General features: G+C 40.8%; 1 long non-coding RNA gene across 3 annotated transcripts in view; it reads left to right on the top strand.

The window, feature by feature from the left end:
• LOC141575088 (uncharacterized) overlaps nt 1-22,326 on the top strand; it is a 66,219-nt gene that overhangs the window by 30,351 nt on the left and 13,542 nt on the right. For 2 of the 3 annotated variants that reach the window (XR_012502404.1, XR_012502405.1), the window contains 4 exons: nt 584-643; nt 1,174-1,394; nt 7,458-7,657; nt 20,140-20,235. This is a non-coding gene — a long non-coding RNA (uncharacterized LOC141575088). The remainder of the gene's footprint in view (nt 1-583; nt 644-1,173; nt 1,395-7,457; nt 7,658-20,139; nt 20,236-22,326) is intronic. The other variant, XR_012502406.1, reaches the window with a different exon arrangement.

Raw genomic sequence — 22,326 nt, 5'->3', positions numbered from 1 at the left:
CATGCTTTTTTCTTTTATTATTTATAGTTCTACCCTCTCATCTCTTGGTGTGACTTTTCATGGAATCCAGGAAACCGTCCTAAGCCACCTGCCTCTTCACACTTCTCCGTGGTGGTTTTCTTCCCTGACTAGAAGAGGGTTCTGCAAAGGAAATTTTCTTTGTTCCCCTTTTCTTGGAGTCACTCTGACACCCCAACTCTCACCTGTCCATCTGTCCATTTCTCTACCCACTGATTCTTCTGACTTGTTCCAAAAAGCATTTCAGGCAGCTTACAGAAGAACAGATACCAAATAAACAGGTGAGAAAATGGGGCCAAGTTCAGACAGTGAGGCTAGGAGGCGAGCCTGTGTGAGAGTTGCAGGCGTGAGACACACGCCTCAGGCCTGTGACTTATAAGATCGACAGCAACAGTGTGCCTGAGGCTCCCAGCAGACACAGGGAAACAGGGTTTGTGGGAGATGCTCACTGGCTGTGAAATAAATAAGTGGCTTAGGAGATGCCCAGCCTTTCCAGCTACTAAGGCTTAGGAGAATATTTTGAGTTTCTTCCAAAATCAGAGTATTGCATCTTTTCTTTTTTCAGAGTTCTATGTATAGTTGGTTACATTCTATACCTGGAAATTTCTCCAAAACTGCTTCCCACGTGAGTCCCATGGCTCGGGAATGGGGTGGTTCTGCTCATTGACGGGTGTAGGCCAGAAACAGAAAATGACAGCCTCAAAGGAACCTGGGATTTGTCAGTTATGTTTTGTCAGTGCTGTAGATTTCAGAAAACGCTTTCACCGTTTCTCTCCATCTGAGGTGGCAGCGTGCTCTCTTAGCAGCATAAGGAGCTCAGGGCCACGGGATGGTGGGGGCTGACTGCACTGCCGTCAAGACAGATGTGCCAGTCACTGCAGGCGTGGTGATTTTACATAGTGCATTTCATGTTCTTTAATAGGTTTCAACAGGTAGTTAATTAACTAAGTTAATTAACATTTAAGAAATATGATGCTTTGTTGAAAAGACAGTTATAGGCAGAATATAAGTTGTGAACCCTTTAAAAACGGTTTCATTACTGAAATTTTAATAGGGAAGATTTAGTTTATCTTATTTACACCTCTCTTCAAAAGTAACAAAGAAACAAGACAGAAAAAGCAGAGGATGATTTCTGTTCTTCCTCTCGGCTTGCAGGTGCCCTCACCTCCAGTGGCATACATCCAGACACCAGCACTGACACTGGCCGTGCTCACAACTGCCTTAGCCCTGAAGACACAACTGACAAATAGAAGGGGGCTACGCCCTAAGACAGCAGGTGCTCTTACTTTGTGGGTCCTTATGTAACTGCGCGGTGTTATTCAGGATCGCCCGTTCTACACTTTGTGACGCTGCTGCCGTGTCTCCTAGTTATTTCTGTAAGTACTAGTGTAATTTTTTCAATGTGTGGTACTAGACATCTAAAAATGCTTTTTTCAGATGAAAAATAATGTGTATTTAATATAATAAGTCTGAAAAAAGGGACAAAAGTGTCTATCCTGGTCCCACTACTCAGAGATAATAATTAACAATTTAACATCTATTTTCTGTTCTTTTCATCAGTGTGTATTACATCTGTCATAAAAACCAGCGAGCACTCTGTGCCTGTTTACTGTGTGGAGACATCCATTTTCCATTCGGCTTATTACACGTTTTTCTACTGTATTCTCTCTCCCCTTGCATGATTTTTAATGACCAGTATAGCATTCTGTCTTGTGGAGGCATCGTCCATTTTACTTCGGACTTAAATAAACTTTTAAATTCCAAGTATATTTAACTGAAATACTGAAAAGAGAACTGTGGTGGTACCGAAAGGCCCCTACATCCCTTCCCCTTTTTTTCCTGAGAGTAAAAACTGCTGACAATGTGGTGTATATATTTTATGACCTTTATGCCTGTCATATATATATACACATACATACATACATGTATATGAGAAATCTATGTATATGTGTGTGTATATATGCTGTATTGAAAAATAAGGCCACACTATATGTTTTGTGCAGCTCGGTTTATTCACTGAGGTGTATATCATAGACGTCCTCCCACTCCAGACTCACCCGGTCCTTTCAGATAGAGTAGAGGGGTCTCCTGATGTGCAGTAGATTTGGTCTCTTGTGTAAGGACACCTTTGGTGGGAGAGTACTGTGGACAAGGCCTTGGACCACGCCAAAACGCCTGCCCCTTAGTGCCCACAGCTCGCCTTGATTTACCGCATCATTGTCTTGATGGTGGATACTTAAGTTTTCTCCATTTTCCACTGTCAGAAAGGGTGTTTGACTGGCGTCCTTCTTGTACAAACATTCCTGTGATCTTGTATGAGTATTCCTTTAGTTAAGGTTTCTGGGAATTTAGTCCCTGGATGTGACAATTACATACATCACAGGCTCCTTTCAAGTGACTCTAGAAATTCCTTCTCCTGCGGGGAATGAAAAGATGTAGAATAACTTATGTAACCAATTCTCTATCGCTGGATATGATTTCACTTCAGCTTTTCTTCCCACCATTGTAAAAAGTGCTGTGTAAATGCTCTGATGAGTAAATCTTTTTGAACTGATTTTTTTCTAAACGAAACGATTCCTAGAAGGGGAGTTGAATCTGTGTGTACACACGTTTATCAGAGTTTACATATCCATTGACATGTCGTCCCCCAAACACGTTGCTCACAGTTTGTTCTCTCACAGATGGACACTAGCTAGAACAACTTTTAAAAATATTTGCCAATATGATGAGCAAAAGTGCTTTTTCATTGTTTTAGTTTGCATTTGATGACCAATGAGGTATTCAGCATTTTTCACTTATTAGCCATCTGACTTTTAAAACGTGAATGATCCCTTTTGTCCTTCGCACACAGTTAAGTGAGGGAGCTTCTTGTTGCTTTGTGACAGCTCTTTGTATGTTATGAACATTAACCCCTTGACTTCATCAATATGTATCACGCAGTTTTTACTTGTCATTTCTTGCCTTTCATTTTATTCAGTAGGTTTACTTTTGTTGTGGCCCAAAATATACTTAAGATAGTAAATGTCTTCTTTTTGGGTTTTATTTTTGGTATTATTTTAGAAATACTTTCTTATAATGCTACAAATCTCTTCTGTAGGTTTTTTAATCTCTAAGATGGAGATGATAATAGTACTTGTTATAGTGAGGAGAAGTTGAATTAATATGAGCAAAGAGTTGCATTTGCTGTTATTAGACTTTTTAATATTTACATCACTATCTGTAATTTTTCTTTGGTTATTATGACAGGAATAGAATTTGTTCTTTCCAGGTGATTCTCTGATTTTCCCAGGACAATTATTGAATTCATACTTTGCTCTTTGATTTGAAATCCCACATGCACAAAATACTTATGTACACTAAAGTCTCTTTTTGAGCTCATGGTTTATTTCTGTCAATCTTACTTTATTACTCCAGCACCATAACTTACATACTGTAAAAATTTATTTAATATCTGACAGTGTGATTTTTTTTTTGATTCTTTTCTTCCATCCCAATTTTTCTTGGCTAGTATTATGACTTTATTATTCCTGAAGAATTCTAAAATACTTTGTTCAAGTTAAAGAATAAAAACAGATAAGGGTTTTCATAGGATTTTTTAGTAAGTTTTGAATTATCTTTAAAAGAGCATTCATTTTACAAAGCTGCTTTCCTCCATGCAATATGTTGATGTCTCTACATTCACATCTCTTAATTTACCCCTCAGTATAGTCCTGTATTTTTCTCCATGTACAACATGGGCATTATTTTTGAGTTTAGCCCAGATTATTGTTTATGTTTTACTTAATTTTGTAAGTGAGAATTTTTTGCAATTATATTTTTTAACTCTTCAAACTGACACCTAGGAAGGCAGATTCGGATTGTCAATACTCACTTTGTAACTTGTCATTTAAAATTGTAAGTATTAAATACTTGTTCCAGAATCCTTTCTTTTCTGTTTTTCAAAATTTGTTTCCAAGATTATCAAAGTGGTCGTAGCTAAGTAGTGTATTTGGGGAGACTGATGGAGAGAGGTAGTGTGGCTCATGTACAAACTGTGAGCATTTTCATGGCTGCCTTTAGGCTGGAGAGGCCTCCGAAGAGCCCAGGTTAGACCAGGGATGGCTTTTTATGCACTTGAAAGCCAGCATTCCTGCCTTTGTGGAGAAGCCTGTTGGGCGTGACAGGTAGATGATCAAGGTCCGATGGAGGCCATTGGCTGCACAGAGCGCTGTGACTGTGAGAACTGGCGACCATTAACATGGGAAATGCTTGGCGCCAGGAACACTGCAGGGGAGCTGGGGAGCCTGTGTGTTAAGGATTTTCCAGTCCTGGGAGTGAGAAGAGCAGACTCTGCATTCAGATCTGAGTTTGAATTCATCCTCTCTTGTTTAATGGTCCTCTGACTTTTGTCAAGTTATATATCCGCTTTGAACTCCTGTTTTCTTGTGTCTCAAAATAGGAGAATTACGGCCTGCTGCTAGAGTGTTTGATCAGGGTAAATGATTTGTGTCTATAAGATGCCACGTACTGTCACAAGTTCAGTGAGAAATGGGCTGTTGCCTCTTCTGCAACTCAGTGTTCGACAACACACCTGGGGAAAGCCAGTCCCTAATTTGTGTGTGATGCAAGTAGGAACAAAATTAATGTCTTGCCTTTCGCTAGCAGTATTCTTACTCCTTTGCTTCATTTACTTCTTTCCTCCTTTCATTTCCCCTTTCCCCTCCTCCACCAAAAGAACCTGAGAATATCTCAGAACACTAGATTCAAATTACTTTAAAGGTTGTCTCATCCTCATGAAATGACAGTAACATAAAAAAAATCTGTACACATCCCAGAATTCATTGTATTTGATTTACGCACACACACACAATCAGGCTACCTCCCACTTACAGAGGAAGAAGAACCACTTATTCTGAGTTTTCATTCACTGTCCGTGAGAGCAAAGTGTCTTATGCAGACTTTCACCTGGCTTCATGCATGGTGTTTTTAGTTGGATTTCTGCTTTGTGGCCATAGAATTATTCTCCTAACAGAAGAGAGGAAGTGGAGACATAGACATTCTGCTCAGATATTGGTGTCATCATATTTGAGTTGGGAAGGACTTAAGACAGCATAGAGTCGTATCTGTTTATGGGTGAGAATCCATGATAGTGTAACTTGGACAAGAACCTGGATCTTCTGCCATCGTGCCCATGAGGGTGAAGAGGCAACTTGGTGGGGGATGGCAGTGATCCTTCTTGCTTGAGTTCCAGGGTCTTGCTAGTTTTCATTGCTCACCTGCCTTTAGTTAAGGTCCATGTGGCCTCTCATGGGAAGGTCACGCTGTTCTGATAAATAAAGTTACTAATCAGCAAAAAGCTATGGACCCACTCATATTTCCCAGAGTTTTTTCTGCTGACCTGCTGACACTTTATATAAATGAGACCTAAGAAACTACTGGATATAAAATCCTTTGTGTTATCCTCGAGTTCCATAGGAATGGGGTGCTGTCTCAGGCTGTCTAAGGCTAGATCTGAATAAAGATAGGGTGATAGGCTTTGCTGCTGGACCCTCCACAATCAAATGTGTTTTCCACCTTAGTGTTTAGAATCAGGCAGATGAGCTCAAATCTTGCCTTTACCAGTTATTAGCTTAGTGACCTTGGGGAAGAAACTGTACTTAATTGTGTTCAATTTTCTTTGTTTGTAAATAAGTTAAGTATTTATTTTAAGGTTTTTGATTTAGAGTTGAATGAGTTAATTTCCTCATTTATACCTAAAATACATATCGCGTGGCTCTATGATGGTGCCTTGGTTGTTGATTACTAAGGCACTCGGCAGGGAGAAAGGGGGTGGGGGACCCCTGGATTCTAGAGCTTATTATATTCCAGGATATGCTTGTAAAAGACTGGATGTGCAGTGGATTTTTAGTAAATATCCATTCCTTTCCTAATCCGCATTGATTGTGTATATATCTTTATATTAATATATGAACAAATTTATAATGCAATTTAAATCTTTCTGTAGAATTTAAAATATGTAGTTGTAACAAAAATACGTGAAATAAAATGATTTCACTTTTATTTTTTTTCAATAAGCAAAACAAAATAAAATAGAAAAGAAAAAAAAAGGTTTGAAGGAGTAGAAATAACTTTCTTTCCATAGAATCAATTCCCTAACAAAGGTTTTTTGGTTTTGTTGTTAAACAGCATATAAAATTGATAGGTTGTGACATATAGGAAATGAGGAAACAGTGGAGACATAGTACCTCCAATGAAGTCATTTAGTTACCACGTCAAAACTAGTTCTGCTTCCTGAATGACAGGCCAGTAAATCGGGAGATGAGGTGTTAGAGCAAGGAATAGTGACTTTATTTGAAAAGCTGGCAGACCCAGAAGATGGCATACTGATATCCTGGAGAACCCTCTTCCCCAAGTCAGAATTCAGTCTCCTTTTTTACTAAAAAGGGGCGGGGGTGTGGTTGGTTGTTGCAAACTTCTTGCTGTACGAATTGATTTCCTTGGAATCCTTTGTTCTTGCAGCTGTCCATGTGGGTCAAATCATGGCACCCCTGTAAAACCTCAAAAAAACAAAGTTTATTCTTTATTTTGCAACTTGCCATCTCTACATAAGTGTAGAAGAGCTAACATCCTTAAAGATCAGAGCCCGCAAAATAGGCCCTCCTGGATATTTCAGGCTAAAGGCAACTTTCTTTTACAAAAGGTGCAGAGATAACAAGTCTTAGCCTAGAAAACAGGGTACAGGTTTAAAGACAAACGAACACATCTAACATGGAGTCAAATTTGTTCTTTTCTATTACAATTTCTTTTTCCACCTCATAGATAATTTTAGTAAGAAACATGAGCAATTTTTTTACTTTTGCTTCTTAATAACGGATAAGTGGCCCAACTACAGTTTTGTGAACAGGGATGCTGTGCGGGCATAGGGGTCACAGCAAATTCTTGTTGGGGGTGGTCGACCCTGCAACATGTCTGATGCCCTGTGAGTGTTGGTGAGAGTCCCCCTAACCAGGGGCTCTCTTCAGGAACCACCATGTGGGCATTGACCTCTGGAGACTTCTTTTTCAGCTGTAGGAAATTTTTTTTAGATGCTGTGATGAAAAAATCACTCCAGCTGGGGATAATCAGGGAATAAAGGAAGGGGAAAAGGGCTTGGAGTAGTGTAGAAGAGAAGGACAGAAGATCAGGGAGCCTGGGGGCTTGGGGGCAGGGCCTCGGGAGAGAGAGTAGCAGAGGTGGGGAGGGGCCCGGCTCCAGAACCAGCTCCTGCACCTTTCCCTGCACCCAAGCCTCACAGCTTTTAATTGGGCCCAAGACTCTTTCCTGTCTGGATGTCACCCTGGGCAGAACGTTGAGAATCGAAGGTAAAGTGTGGGCAGCACTCACCTAGGGGGTCACTGAGGACTTGGTCAAGTCCACAGTGCCTTTTCTAGTCATGTGTCTTCACCTGTTCTTTATCTCAGGATCTGAGAAGCAGGAGCAAGGAACTCAGGGAGAGATCCAGGAAGACATCTGACTCTGTTAAGAGACGACAGTCACAGCGACACGGGGAGCGAGGACACTTGCAGCAAAGTAAAATGACTTCACAACTATTGCATCAGAGCTGCAGGTGTGAGAGAGCCTAAGCCTGTCTCAGAGTGCAGGGGACAAGAGGAAAGGAATGGTAAAATTAACACTGACAATTGAAATTTTGTTAAATAGCCTGCTAATATTAATTGTATCAAATGAATGTATGCAGGTGTATTTCTATGATCATTTGTAGGTACACACAACCCCACCAGCCCGTCTTTCTCCCATCGGGGATGGGCTTTCTCAAGCACAGTGCCCCTCCTGGTTGAGTGGGCCACGCTGCGGGTCCTCGTCTGGGGCCAGGCTGCTGCAGGACACTGAGTCCCCGAGGCACGGCCTGGGAGACATGACAGGAACATCTCTGCTCATAACTGAGAGCCTCCGTTTCCCCCTGCAGTGTAAGAATGCCGGTGACTCAGTTAGAAGCATGCATCCAACCCGTCCTTCCGTGTCATCACCATCTAGAATCGGTGCCTGAATCTTCTGAATTTCTCCAGAATGTGGTTTAAAATCACCTTCGACAATTGAGTGTGTGTCCTCTTACAAGTGGAGGAATTGCTGCCGTTTCCCTGGAACTTACTCACCACTAGTCCATCTGATTTTTCTGTGCTAGGATTCAGTATGGCATGCTAAAAATTCTGCAGTCAGATCTTGAAACACTGATGAAGAGGATTATTTATTTTATTTCTTTATATGATAGAGTTTTACTTTCAAAATTCAGAGTTTTCGGTTCTTTCAAAAAAATTTTTGGGGGTTGGAGAAACAACTTTGCTCTTACCATCTCTGTGACCTGTTGCTTTGTGCCTCTCACCTGTCTTCTGTCACTTGTGAGGTGGTTCCATTTGTGACCCTGTCAGGGTTGTTCATGTTATAAAACATATAGTCTGTTAAAGTACAGTCCCTTTTACTCCGAAGACATTCCACAAATATTCCTTAAATCTGGGTGTGGTTTTAAGAAGACAGAATCATTAGAACATGTACTTGCAGGTTGCTAGTGCAAAATCCCCAAATCAATAGTCTAGCTCAACATCTAAAATCTTTCTAATCTACCTTGGGTTTGTATGGATAAGTGAAGCAGTTTGCTAAGAACTCAAGACCAGGGTTAGAATACAGGCTGGTGTAGCTCAGCAGGTCCTCCCAACCTGATGCTCTGCCAGAGGGAGGGGCCGAGGGGAGAGGGCTTGTCCTGCCCTCCCTGAGCTGACAATTTGATGGCAAAAATCTTTATCAGGTGAAGAACTGGGAGTTTCTTCTAAGAAGAGTGGGTTTGAAAAGAGTCCTAAAACCGCGGGAGTGACACAATCCCTTTTGTCTCAAGTACGTGAGAGCGGCTGTGGGGACACTTGGGAGACTCGTGAGTCCAGGTGTGCAGTGTTGGTGGCTTCCACTTGAGCGGTGGGACGGTCAATGTGTAAAAGCGAACAGATTGAAGGCATGTTTAGATGGTAAAAATGAAAGGATGAATGCTGTCTGTGAAGGTAGGATGGAGGAAGGCCCAGGTTTCTGGGTGGATTAATGAGGTAAGTGATGGTCCTGCTGTGCTCTGAGGAGGGAAAGCTGCAGAGGGAGCTCTGGGGGAAAACTGATGAGTTCAGCTGTGGGTGAAGTGAAAGGCTGTTAGATGTGTGGACTGGGAGATCTGGTGAGAGCAGGTACTGAGTAGGAGGAGGGGAGAGAGACCTTCAAATCATTTTGTCTTGTGAACATACAAATAAGTATGAGTAATGACACACAACACCTCTATATTCTGGATTAAAACCCAGTAACATTTTTCTATATTGACTGCAGAGGTTCTTAATTATTTTTTAATAGAAATAAAAAAATAGAAACAAAATAGTGAAGTTAATGAACATCTTAGAGTTGATGTGTGTCCTTGTATGTATTTTGATACCTCATCTGTTTATAACCATAATCTACAAAAAGTTAGCTTGTTTAGCATAAGAGTTAAACAGAGGGACGTGAAACACACTGTTGGGGGTTGAGGCTGATCACCTTGGGCAAACTATGTCGCCTCTCTGTCCCTTAGTTACTTCTTCTGTGACTGCCTCCAGGCCCCTCATCACAGCTGATTTCCTAGACTAGATGTTGGGAGGGAGGCTGCTGAAGGGACTAAGAAGTGGTAACTGCTTGGGATACTGAAGAGAGAGACGAAAACAGATTAAAGCCGAGAAACTGAGTACAAATACCCTCAAAAAAGGAAAAAAAAAAATCACAAAGTGTTTTGAGCCACTTAGCGTAAGGGAAACAAAATCACGTGGACCCAATTTTCTTGAGCATATGAGTATAGTGGGTGGAAGGGTGTCATCAGAAAAGTGTTGAGAAAAGGCCTTTTGGTTTCCCTTGACATTTGCAGTAAGGATGGGAGCAGAAGCGAAAACCCCCTGTTCACTGTGGAAGGTGCTCTTTTTTGCAAAACTGACCAAAGGTTGGAGACAAGTCATCAGCGGTGCTGGCAAATGAAGAGACTTCTGGATTGGGTGGGGCACTTGCTGTGACTTCCAGGTGGCCTGCTGGCTGGGGGCTGTGAGGCGGGCAGTAGGTTTGCAGGGTGACCCGGGCATAATTCCTGGCTCTGAGGCTGCTGGTCTGACTAGCAGACCTGAGCACCCGCAGACCTAATGGGGCAGCTCGGGATGTGGCCTGGGACACCTGCCTTTCTGAGGGCAAGAAGAGGGCTCCCCTGAGGGGGTGTCCCTGTGGAGAGTGGAAAAGTCCTCCTGCAGGGGAAGAAGTGCCTCTGAGCAGGGGGAAGGATGCACAGGCAAGACCAGCCTGAGCATGGAGGTTTTGGGAAGCCGGAAGTCATAAAGTGGCCCAAGCAGCCTTGTTCCTGCTAGATTGGAAGGAAAAGATGCTGAAAAAGCAGGCTAGGGTCAGACCGTGTTGTGGGTTATGAGTGACAGTAAAGGACTGGTCAGGCAGGCACGAGAGAACCCTGTGGGCGTCCCAGCTGGGGCATCACGCCAGAGGGAGGAGCAGAGGTATGGACTTTGCCACTTATTAGCTGTGTGACTTTGAGCAATATCACCAAAACCCTCTCTATATATATCTTCATCTGTAAAGTGACACAGCTCGTGTCATCAGAAGGCTTAGTTTAGCTCTGATCCTTTAGTCCAGTCCTGTCAGTGCTGCCCTGCAAGGTTCTGCAGCAGCTGCTCTTACCCTGAGAAGGGAGGGCGTAGAGGGACATTGTAGTGCCCGAGGGCAGGAAGGGGTTGCTTTAAAAGCAGACATGTAGCCGCCTGCAGCTGCAGGCCTGCAGGCAGTTTGGTTGATGGTCCTGGAGAGGACTTTGGAGGCCATAGCATCATCTTAAAACTTGTTTTCCCTTGGGGACCGGATTTGCCTTTGCAGATTAATGTTGAAGATTTGGGCTTCTGGCAAAGCTGTTTTCAGAGATGAGTATATACATAACATATAGTATAAAATAAAATGCTTTTATTTAATCTGTGGGACTTTGTAGCTGTTTGGAGCAGTTCTGTTGGCCTGGTCTCCACGGAGGACACTAGGGGTCAGCAGAGCGTGCGGGAGGGCAGGCCAACCGCTGTGCTTCTGCGGGGGGTTCTCCCCAGCATGGAGCTCTGTTACGTTGAATCTTCTCTGAGTTTGGTTGCCAAGAGTGCAGACAGCAAATTAATGAGTTCTGGTGGGATTGTATAATGGCAGGAAGAAAGAGGAAACCGTAGTTTTTCGGGACTAGAACATGCTTTTGGTTCCTGACTCAGTGTGTTCCATTACAGAATTGATGAGTTGTGTCTATTCTGGGACTTCATTGAAATAATCGTTCAGCCTAAAATTTAAGAGTTATGTTTTATTTGGCGGGAGGCCTCGAGCCTGGATGACAGCCTCTCAGATCTCTGAGGGACTGCTCCCAAGAGGTAGGGGAGGAGCTTGGATAAATAGGAGCTTTACAACAAAGACCAGGTACTTGGAACAATAAAAGATTGCTTGTTATCTAAAGAAAGCCAGATATCTCAAGTTCAAGTATTTAGTGCTTTTCTATGTATGGGATGAAGCAAACATATGGGTTATTGTATTCATTCCTTTGGCAAGCACCTAGCTATCTAGGGACAGTATCCTGTCCTTTCTTATTCTGAGTCTGCTCAGAGGGCACCACTGTGAGTGGCTGAAAGGCTGGGTTTCAGGCATATCCTCGCTGGGGTGTGGCAGCAGCTGCTGAGGGCTTGGTCTCAGCATTCTTTGTTTACTGACATGGTTGTAGTATTTTCACTCACATTGTAGTATTTTCATTCACAGTGCTCCCCCTTGGTCCTAAATTCGACCTATATTTTGAGAGACATTTCATGACCAATTTTGTCCCACGGTGCTAGGATGGCTCATTCCTATTTCAGGTGAAGAATTTTCTGAGCTGCCATTCAAGGTGTTAGGTTTTTTTTATCAGGGCCTGTTGATACTAAAAGTTTTCTGGATCGCCTGTCTTACTAGTCTATTATGATCCAGGAAATGTTTGCCCTTCGTTGCTCATTCCCATACCTAGAATCACACTATTACATTTATTTTATGCAGGGTTAAAAATTTTATCTATTTCTTCAGGATGTTTAGCCATCATCAATCTTGTAGGCCTAGTTACACGTTGGCAAATGTAACAGACAACAATTTAATAAAATAGAGATCATATAACTAATATAGCTAGTAACGTTTTTAAGTAACGAGTAAGAATTTAATAGTAGAGAAGTTGTATATTTGGGTTAAAATTTTGCTTGTATTTCTGATTGAGTTTGAGTGATCTTATGAGAAAGTTCATATTTATGGTCAGGATCCGAGCAGGTATTAATTGGCCAGGTGAGTTCTCCCACGTTGTAAGATCAACAGTGGCCTAAAGAGAACTATAAATTATTTTTAGAATAACGTTTCTGAGGGCTATCTAGTTAGAGCCTTGGAGTAGGGAAACCCACCAAGGTAACACAGAAGTACTAGACATAGGTAATTTACCATAAACTTAACAATTGGAGTAGTTCATAATCAAAGGTAGGAGAAATTGTCAAAGTAATTGGTATACAAGCCTGGTCCGTTGTCTTGGGTCAGCTGTCGAGCTCAGATGTCGTCTTCTTCTCATCCTGGCCTGGTAGCTTTTTCACCATTTTGGCATTGTTTTCAGGTGAGCAAGTGGTCTATAGGCCAGTGCACTGAAGGGGCTGTTTCTGACAGGAAATGAATTCGAAATTCCGTTTCCTTCAGCTTTTGTGTGTATGGTCTAGTTAAGAGTACTTGATAAAAGGTCTTTCCATTCAGGTTGGAGACAGTTCTTTAAGTCATGCATGTTCCAGTATGTATAATCCCCTGGCTTAGGTCATGGAGCATTGGAAATTTACACAAGGATAGATTACTGAGCTTCGGAAACAAACCTAGGGTATCCTTTTCATAATTAAATTAAACTGTACAGCAATATGACATAAAAGCAAGGAATGATCTGGGAAGTGTCTTAGTAAATATAGACCTCAATTAACAAAACTAGAACTTAATATCCAGTAAAATATAGATTTTTTCTCTCTAAAATTACCCTCATTTTTCTCAAAGCCAAATCAAGATTAATTTCTTTACAAGTCAAGTCTGATTATTTGATCATATAGGCTTTTTTAAATTGGCTGTGTTGGAACTTTTAATAAGGAGTCTCAGGGTAGAATGTTAATAAGATTTGCTAAGGCCTGGAAAGCCCCGTCAACGGCTTGTCATGGATTTCTGCCTTACAGATTTAGGTAAATTCTTTTCTCTTTAAAATCCTTAAAATACCTTGAGATTCCTATATCTGTTAGGAGATGATCTTCCTCATTTGTCTGATAGAGCCACTGGGGACCTAAGAGTTTTTAGTCTATTGAGGGATCAGATAGAGAGAAAAGATAACTGTTCCAAGTCTGATTACATAGGTATAATTTATCAAATTGCTGTGAATCATAGCTAGCTTAAAGAGAAGAGATTCTTTATGTCTGGGAAACAGGTTAAAAGCCAGTAGTATTTTAAACAAAATCAAAATTTATAAACATATTCACCAGTTTACTCAGTCCCATGTAACTAATTCTTTTAATCACAGTTTTCATTGGAAATTTAAAATTTCTTACCCAGTTTAGTTCACTGCTATAGTTTGAAATTTATTAGAAATCAGTAAATCTCCTTGAAGAGCAAGCATTTTGCAAAACCATCAGAAGACAACCATTAACTGTCTATAAATGACAAAAGATTTAAAATCATGGTTAAACACCGTTACACTATAATCGATAAAGAAACCTGGTCACTATACCCAGAATTATCACTGGTAACATTTCAGATATACCAGAATTTTAGGGAGTCCATATAATTTCTACAATATCTATATTAATAATATTTTCTCATACAATATAACCTTAGAAGATTTATTATTCATTTGACAATATCATGTTATTTAACACGCCAATTGAAACTTACTCTTTTAAAATCTCTCTTTGGGATGTTTCAGGGGCCATCTGTAACTTCCCAAACTTAACTGGAGATTAAAAGAACTTTAATTAGAAATTGATATCTGGGGATCTTTTTAAAAGATTTCAGAACACTTGGTCAGATAAACATAAGTCACTGTAAAGCAGTACTTATTCATTAACAAGAAAATACGTCAAAGGTAAAGGCAGAACAGATCAGTTAAGTGGTATAAGAAGGTTTACAATCTGTTGCTGAAGGTGGATTAACATTTCAAAAAACATGTTTCCTCTTAACAGCGAGAAAACCAAATCTAGTCTTGTACCAACTTACTTCTAAGATTCATTTACTTTGCCCAAGTTGATTCTAAATTTAGCCAATTCCGACAACGTACGAAACTCTTTCCTTAGGGTACCTCTTCCACAAGCCTTCCACAGCTTTCTATTCTCATATTAGTGTGTCCCTTATTTTCTCTTCCATTTAGAAATAACCAGCTTCAGGACAAAGTCACTATTTTTCATTAACAAAATATAATTCCATTCTTATATCTTCCTTTACACATTTATCTTACTTTCCTAGGATACTGAAATCATTCCCTTAAAAATAGAGTCTATTTCAGGGTGGCACCAACCATTTATTAATATATCTAAACACCTTTAGTTTCTCTGTAAGAGTAAGTTAAATGTTAAGTAATTCATATTTCAATCTTATTTTATCTGAAAATGGCATAGCTATTAAATAAAATCCTATCATTTAACTTAATTTAGCACAACTCTAGAATTTAAAGATACCAAACATTTAGAGATTATGTTAAGCATACATTTTAAAAATATATTTTAAAAATTTACCCAAAGCTCTCATCTCATTTGCATTTAATTTACTTAAAATTTTACCACACCACATTACTGTTATTTTTTTCTTGACAAATCTTCACCAGATATAACAGAATCTTATTTGACTTTCATTAAACCTAGGTACAGTAAAGGTATTATACTTAATATTGATGACTTTAAAGATGTCTATATTAATTAGAACAAACTTAAACTAAACAATATCAAATATTATCTTAATATTGAATTTTTCCAGTTCACGTGATGCTGAAAGTCAATTTGTTCAGTTTTTATTTTAAAAATACTTAATTTGTAAGCTCTTATTTTTTACGTCAATTAAGCAGAGATCTTTGACTTTGATTTTTTTTTTTTAGCTGTATAAATATCTCACATCTGTAATGTGTACGCAGGTTTATAAACAGACAAAAGCTAGAGATCTCATAGCTTCACTTTAAAAGTTAATTATAATATAGGTATAATAATAGTTCTAGTAGGCTGAATTTGCTTGCTCAAATCACTAAGGCTTACTATTTATGAAACAGATATTTAAGATTTCTTGACAAAGTCTGAAGGACCCGTCAGAGTTCTGAGTTCTAAAATGCCAAAAATTTCTTGGCCCTAAGTTTTATCTCATTGAGCTAACTAGGCTCAGTACTAGGTCACTGTTTCTGTATTTACATTTCTGGTCTGCAAGACAAAGACACACGCTTCCAGTTCCCCAGAGAACTGCTCTGTCACCCAGAACCAATTGTATCTCCTTAATTGGCATTTTTTTTATCAATCAGGAGAGCTGTAAACAAAGAATTCAATGTTTTAAAACTTTAAGGTTTACTTTATCATGTCTTCCAAAGCTTGCATAAGGTATTTAGTGATGTCTCTTTTCCTTGAGTTATAAGTTAAACCCAGGGTAAACCTCTTATTATATTTTTTTTATTAGCCACTGTATATTAGTTTTTAGTTCTACGTTATATTGGATGGCTCATGTAACTCTATTGGTTTCCTTTACTTTGTTCAATTAATATTTTCTGAGGGACAGATATGTGCCCAGCCTTATAATACCAAGAAGGGGAAGCGTTTTTCCATTGAAACAGATCTATCCCACAACATAATTAAGCAAAAGGTTTATATAAAGACCATTTAAATATACCAATTTTATAAACATTTATCTCAAATTTTTTAAATCTTATACCTTTAATTTTTATATTTATTAGGTTTAATCAATAATTTTTATTTCTAGAAGGATTGCCAGAAACTTTTTTGTTGTTGTTGTTCATTGTATCTAATTTTACAGAAAAGTCTCTAGGATGCCCAAGTTTCAGCCGAAGTGCTTAGGTCCTACTCAATTTTTAATTTGATTAATTGGTCTGTTGTCCCAATCATTAATCAAGTATATCAGTCTATATATACATATATTTTAAACTGTGGCAAATAAAATGGACTTGTTTGAACTTTAATGTTGGGGGACAGTAGGTGATCTCTTTGGCCCTTTTTTTTAACTTTACTAGTGTAGTATCAAAACCTTGTATCTATTCCAAAAATGTCCATTTTATTTATCTCATTCAAAATAACCATATAAAAATATTTATCCATTTGGGATAAGCCCTTATCTTTTTTTTTCTGACATTTTTACAATCGTTTTTCCAGTTATTCAACTTAATTACCAATAATTATTCTAAGTTTTTATTAACATCTCTAGAACCATTTATTGGAAAGGAAAAACACAAATGTAGCTTTTCAAAACAGTTTTTTTTTTAAACTAAGTTCTTAGGTTAACAATTAGATATATTTTTCTATCTTTAAACTTGATTTTAATAGGTACCAATTAAACAGCTGTTTATCATGAGATCTCTTTCAACTTTCACAAATTTAAAAGCTTTTCCAAATTAAAGGATCCATCATATGGCCATCAATTTATATATATATATATATAGTGATTTTAAATGAATAAGATGAAGAGGCTTTTCCACATGAGAGTGGGGGTGTTGCCTAAATAAAATTCAAAGCTTTACTCTCCAAAAGCTAAAGGCCTTTGTGGTCCAGGCTGATGCAACAAAGTTTAAGATGGCAAAATATCTGAAAATTGGTACAAACAAAGAATTGCTTAGAATCCAATTTATTTACGTGGCCACCATATGTACGCAATACTTGTACCTTTTGTATGGCAGAGTCCAAGGTTTCCTTTAAAAAGAAAGTAAACATACATATACATACATAAACACACTTAAAAGACCCAGAGAAAGATAAAACGTTTACATTTCAAGGACACAGGAAGAGAAATTCAAGTTCCCCCTAAAGTGGATTTTGTTTTTATAAGTTCAGAATTCCAAAAAATGTTTCTATCAGGCCTGTTTATTTACTTTCAGATTGAGATTTTCTTTTCTAATTCCCAATTAATGTTGTAAGTTTTGTATGTACATAAACCTGGCTGGGGTATTAATTGGAGGCTGGCAATCTGTCATTTCTTTTTCTTTTCTTTTCTTTTTTTTATTTTTTTTGAAAGTTCTATTCCCCATTGTAAGGTCGGGTACTCAGAATAAATTTGCTAGTAAGATTTCCCGCAGGGACAACTCTATGGCATGAAGTCTTTGTCTCTACCACTCCTGCAAGATTCTCTGTCACCCGAGAAAGCTGTTACCAGCCAGGAGGATGGTCCCATTTTTGGAGTTGAAAGGTTCCTCGTAAGAGTTTTACTTTTATCCTGAAAAATTCAATGGATGTAACCAAATTGAGGAAAACATTAGACCAGCCTCTTACCTAACCACTCAGTCCTGAACCCAGTGTTTTCAACTTGGACCCACTCAGGACGTCTCCACTGGGTGAGTATTTTCCTAATAGGTTTCCACCAGCCCACTTCTGACGTCTCTTCAATGTGGGTATTTCCCGTTACCTTTCAACGAGGTCCCACCCAGTATGTCTCCACTGGGTGGGTAATTCCCCCCAGTCTCCTTCAACTGGAGGGCCAGGTACCTGGAAACACCGCCAAATAAAACTCAGGATTATCAACCAATATATGAGATCCAAGAACCAGGAGAGACTCACCCAAATTCATCTGGACTCCCCGAGGAGGCAGATGGTCACAAAGGGCCACTGCTGGTACAAAGGCCCCAGTTACTCGGAGAGTTCAGGTGGAGAAAGTCTGCTCTGGGTCCCTTCATGGTGTCCAAAACAGTTGACTGAAATACATGTGCCACCTAAAATTTAAGAGTTATGTTTTATTTGCGGGAGGACTCGAGCCGGGATGACAGCCTCTCAGATCTCTCTGAGGGACTGCTCCCAAGAGGTTTGGGATGAGCTAGGATATATAGGAGCTTTACAACAAAGACAAGGTTGTTGGAACAATAAAAGATTGCTTGTTATCTAAAGAAAGCCAGGTATCTCAAGTTCAATAATTTAGTGCTTTTCTACATATGGGAGGAAGAAAATATTTTGGACTCACTGAATTCATTCTTTAGACAAGCACCTAGCTATCTAGGGCCAGTATCCTGTCCTTTCTTATTCTGAGTCTGCTCAGAGGGCACCATTGTGAGTTGCTGCAGCGGCTGGGCTGCAGGCCTTTCCTCGCTGGGGGGTGGCAGCAGCCGCTAATGACTTGGTTTCAGCATTCTTTGCTTACTGACATGGTTGCAGTATTTTCATTCACATTGTAGTATTTTCATTCACGGAATGATTATGGATAATCTGCAACCTTGGAAAGCAGCCGAGATGGAATTACTGCAGGTACCTTCTACTTTAATAAGCCGTGTGCAAACATAAACATGGAGGAAGCATACGTTTGGATTTGGTGGTGTAGGGAAGGGTTTCTGCACATTACAGGAGAACGCAATGCAGAATTCCTTAAGTCCACCTTTCTTTTCTGTAGTGGTTTCTGAGAACAGTTTATGGTAATTAACCAACATTGACAAACGGTAGCACACATTGCATTTAAGAGCTGGCCGACTGCACACTTAGGTATTGGACAGGTGGAATTCATAGGCAAGTGATCAGGTGGCTGGGAGAGAGTTGGAGACAAGGCCTGGGCCCAGAATCCGGTTTAAATCGCCATTTCCTCACCATAGGGCCTTGGACTAGAATGTAACCTCTCTTAACCTGTTGGTGAATCTGTGAAATGGGCATGATATTATTTGTTTCTTCCTGGGATTGTTGTAAGTTCTGAAGAGTATTGTAGCACACATGAAGCACTTAACACACTGGCATTTATCAGTGTTCACTGTGTGCGGCCGCCCCACTTCGCGTGTGTCAGAGCCGTAAAGGCAGCATTTGTCTGTTGAGGACGCACTGGTAGCCCCTTGGCTAGGTTATGAATTTGGTGATTTCCTTTAATCCTTGTAACTCTGTGTGCCATGGGCATTTATTTTCATGGACAGATGAGGAATCTCAGGGTAAAGAAGACTGTAATTTGCCCAAAGTCAGATCATAATTTTGGGTGCAGTGGCCTCGGTTCAGCATGTGCCCCAGGGCCTTCTGCCCTCTCCGTTCAGCAATAGAGCCAGATGTGGGGTCAGCTGTTTCCCAGCCCAGAATATCTGGCAGGCCGCAAGACACACTGGCCCTGCGCTGCTTGAGCAAAAACTCCGGGGGGAGGCAGTTATAAAAGGGATAAACGTAAAAACAAATGACAGCAAACTGTGATCAGCTCTGAGAAGGAAAGGAACACACCTCGCAGTGCAGAGCTGCGAGCTTTCCCATCATTGCTGCTCTGGGGGCGTTCATATCGGCTAAACAAACTCTGCTGCTGCACCAAGGCAGGAAGGCAGGGAGCGTGTGGCCAGGTAGACAGGGCCTTGTTATCATACTCATTACCCATTAAGCTGCAGCTGTCACGGGCAATTACCTAGTAAACAGTTGTCGGCAATAATCATCACGCACTTTTCTTGGTAGTTTTATTGGCCCCACCTTTGAGATGAGGTCATTGAAGCTGGGGAGTTTGCTGCATGCCCGTGATCACCTTGGAAATACCCCCACTGGTCTATCAACCTAGACTGGTGTGGCTGTCATGTCCCAGCCCTGTGAATGGCATCGTGTTGCTTCTCCCAAGTGGCCCAAATGACTGACATTGATATTCTTAATTCGTAGGAAATGGTATGTGACAATAGGTGAAAAAGGTAGTAAGAAATTGTTTGGAAAACTAGAACAAAATCCAATTCTTCCCCAGCTGGGGAAGCGCACCCAGTGTCACCCACCCTACTCACTGCCTGTCACCTCCTCCTTGCTGACTCCACGTTCAGAAGCCACTCTGAGCCTTTGAAGAACATTTTGCCTCATGAAAATGTTGAATAGGACCTGCGAACCCTCTGTCCCTGGTTAACCCTCTCTTCAAAGCCATTTAAATTTTTTGCAGGCTCCTCAGCTCAGATGTAAGAAAAGACTCTTTAAACTTCTTGATGCAGCTCCTTAATGAAGATCTTGTGAAGGAAACCTACTCAAAACCTGGGAGGTATGCACACAGTGACTGCAAACTCAGCACTTTGTGATGTTCAGTATCAGATTCGTGGGTGACTCAGGAAAGGCTTTTATAAGGTAACAAGGGGAAAGTGAATGGACGCAGGATGTGTGAGACTGAAACATCTCGGTCCCAGCCAGCAAGGCACCTGCGTTCATGATGGTGGGTGTGGAGTGCAGAGTTGTCACAAAGAAAGAAGTGGTGGGATGGGAGGGAGGACAGTTAGGTACTTTACTGGGGAGGGAAACAGTGGGTTGAACATTTCCTGGTTGAACAAGAGGACTGTGACATCATGTGCTTGTATTTTGGAGAGAAGGGTTTTGTGGGGACAGGCCTAGTGAGAACGCTGTCAGGCTGGGGAGTCAGCACAACAGGGAAACACACAGAACTGGGCAGACCCCAGGGCCCCTGCTGGGGAAGAGGCTGCCCGCCAATTCGAGCCCTGGGGGCTGCTTCTGTCCCTTAGCTGGGGCCTCAGAGCTCCCTTCACAACCCAGTCCTGTTGATACAAGAAAAAAAAAACGTGACGCATGAGAAGGGCTGTGTCTCAGGCTTTGGATGAGCCCCTGGGATGTGCCCCACCAGATTTTGTTCCTTGGCTTCATGCAGTAAAGAATTCAAGAGCAAGCCAGTGTTGAGTAAAGGTATATTTATTCAGAGAGATACATTGAAAGGCAAGAGAAACTTCACGAGTTGTGGGGGTTTGATGCTCAGATTAAAAGTAGGTACACACTCCACATAGTGTGGGCCTTCTCTGAAGAGGGAGAGAGAGTGGTGACCCCGAGGTGGTGTTTTGTTGCTCTTTTTTCTTGGGCTTGGTGGTTTCATATGCTAATAAGTAGAAGGATCAGCCTTAGGGCAAGGGGCTTGTATTCCCAGAGAGTTGACCATTTCCCACCCTTTGACCTTTTGTGGCTAGCCTTGGGACTGCCATGGTGCCTGGGGCATGTTATTCACCATGTTACTATTACAGTGGGTGCATAATGAAGCTCAAGATCTGCTAGAAGTTAAATCTCTTCATCCTGTGCCTCAAGGCCTATTGGGGGTTGAATCCTTCACCATTATGATGTTAATTGTTGTGGCCTTCCTTGAATGGATGTGCTCTGCCCCCTTCCATCCTATCTCACTGTGATGACACAGAGAGAACAAAGGCCGGGCCCTGCCTGTGCTCCTGCATTTAACAGCGGGAAGTGAGGTGTGGGCTTATGATGACTCTGAGTGGTGAGAAGGATGTTTCAGATTTTCCCACGTGAGACATGGGGACCTGCCAGCACCCACTGCAGAACTATCTCACGGGCATCGTCGCTTGTGTTGTTTTGGAAACAACAGGCCAGCCAAGAAATAAGCACCACACAGAGGGTTGGAGTACTGAGATTTATTACCCCGGCGGGCTCAGAGGGGCTTCTGTTCCGAAGCTCTGAGCACCTCCAAGACCTGCACGTGAGGTTTTATAGGTTTAATTACAAGTATGGGGCTATTAGCCAATAAGGCTCCAACAACAAAAAGCAAGGAATCAGTACACTGAAGCTTATCAATTTGGAACAGATCACATTACTGACAATTGTTGACATCGGATTTACGAGTTAGCCCAGCAAAACTTACATCAGTAAACGGACACTTATCACACTTAGATTTGTGACTTAGCTTGTTAGCCCAGCTGGGCTTTTCCTTCACAGTGTCACTCATCTTTTCTGTTTTTTTTTTTTTTTTAAGTATTTAATCCAAATTTAATATCAGGATTATTTGGGAAAGAAATTTCTCTTTTTCTTTTCTTTGGGGCTCTTTGGGGGGGTAGGTAATTAGGTGTATTTATCTGTTAGTGGAGGCCCTGGTGTTCGAACCCAGGACCCTGTGCACGCTAAGCACACGCTGTACCGCCCTCCCCATCATCTTTTTCTTTTTGCTTTATCTGTCAAGAATCTTACACCTGAATTTCTAGTCGGCCTTTAACACTTGCCCTGACTTCATGGAATCCATTTTTATGACTTTACCTCCCCCTGGTTTCATTTAAGTATTGAATCTCCATTTTCTCTTCACTCTCAGTTTTGCCTTTTTGTTGTTATGGTTGTTAAGCTGTGTTTGAAA

Source organism: Camelus bactrianus, chromosome 26 (genome assembly GCF_048773025.1).
Source record: "Camelus bactrianus isolate YW-2024 breed Bactrian camel chromosome 26, ASM4877302v1, whole genome shotgun sequence".
NCBI lineage: Eukaryota > Metazoa > Chordata > Mammalia > Artiodactyla > Camelidae > Camelus > Camelus bactrianus.
Note: the sequence above shows the minus strand (reverse complement) of the source record. Positions and strands in the feature narration are given on the sequence as shown.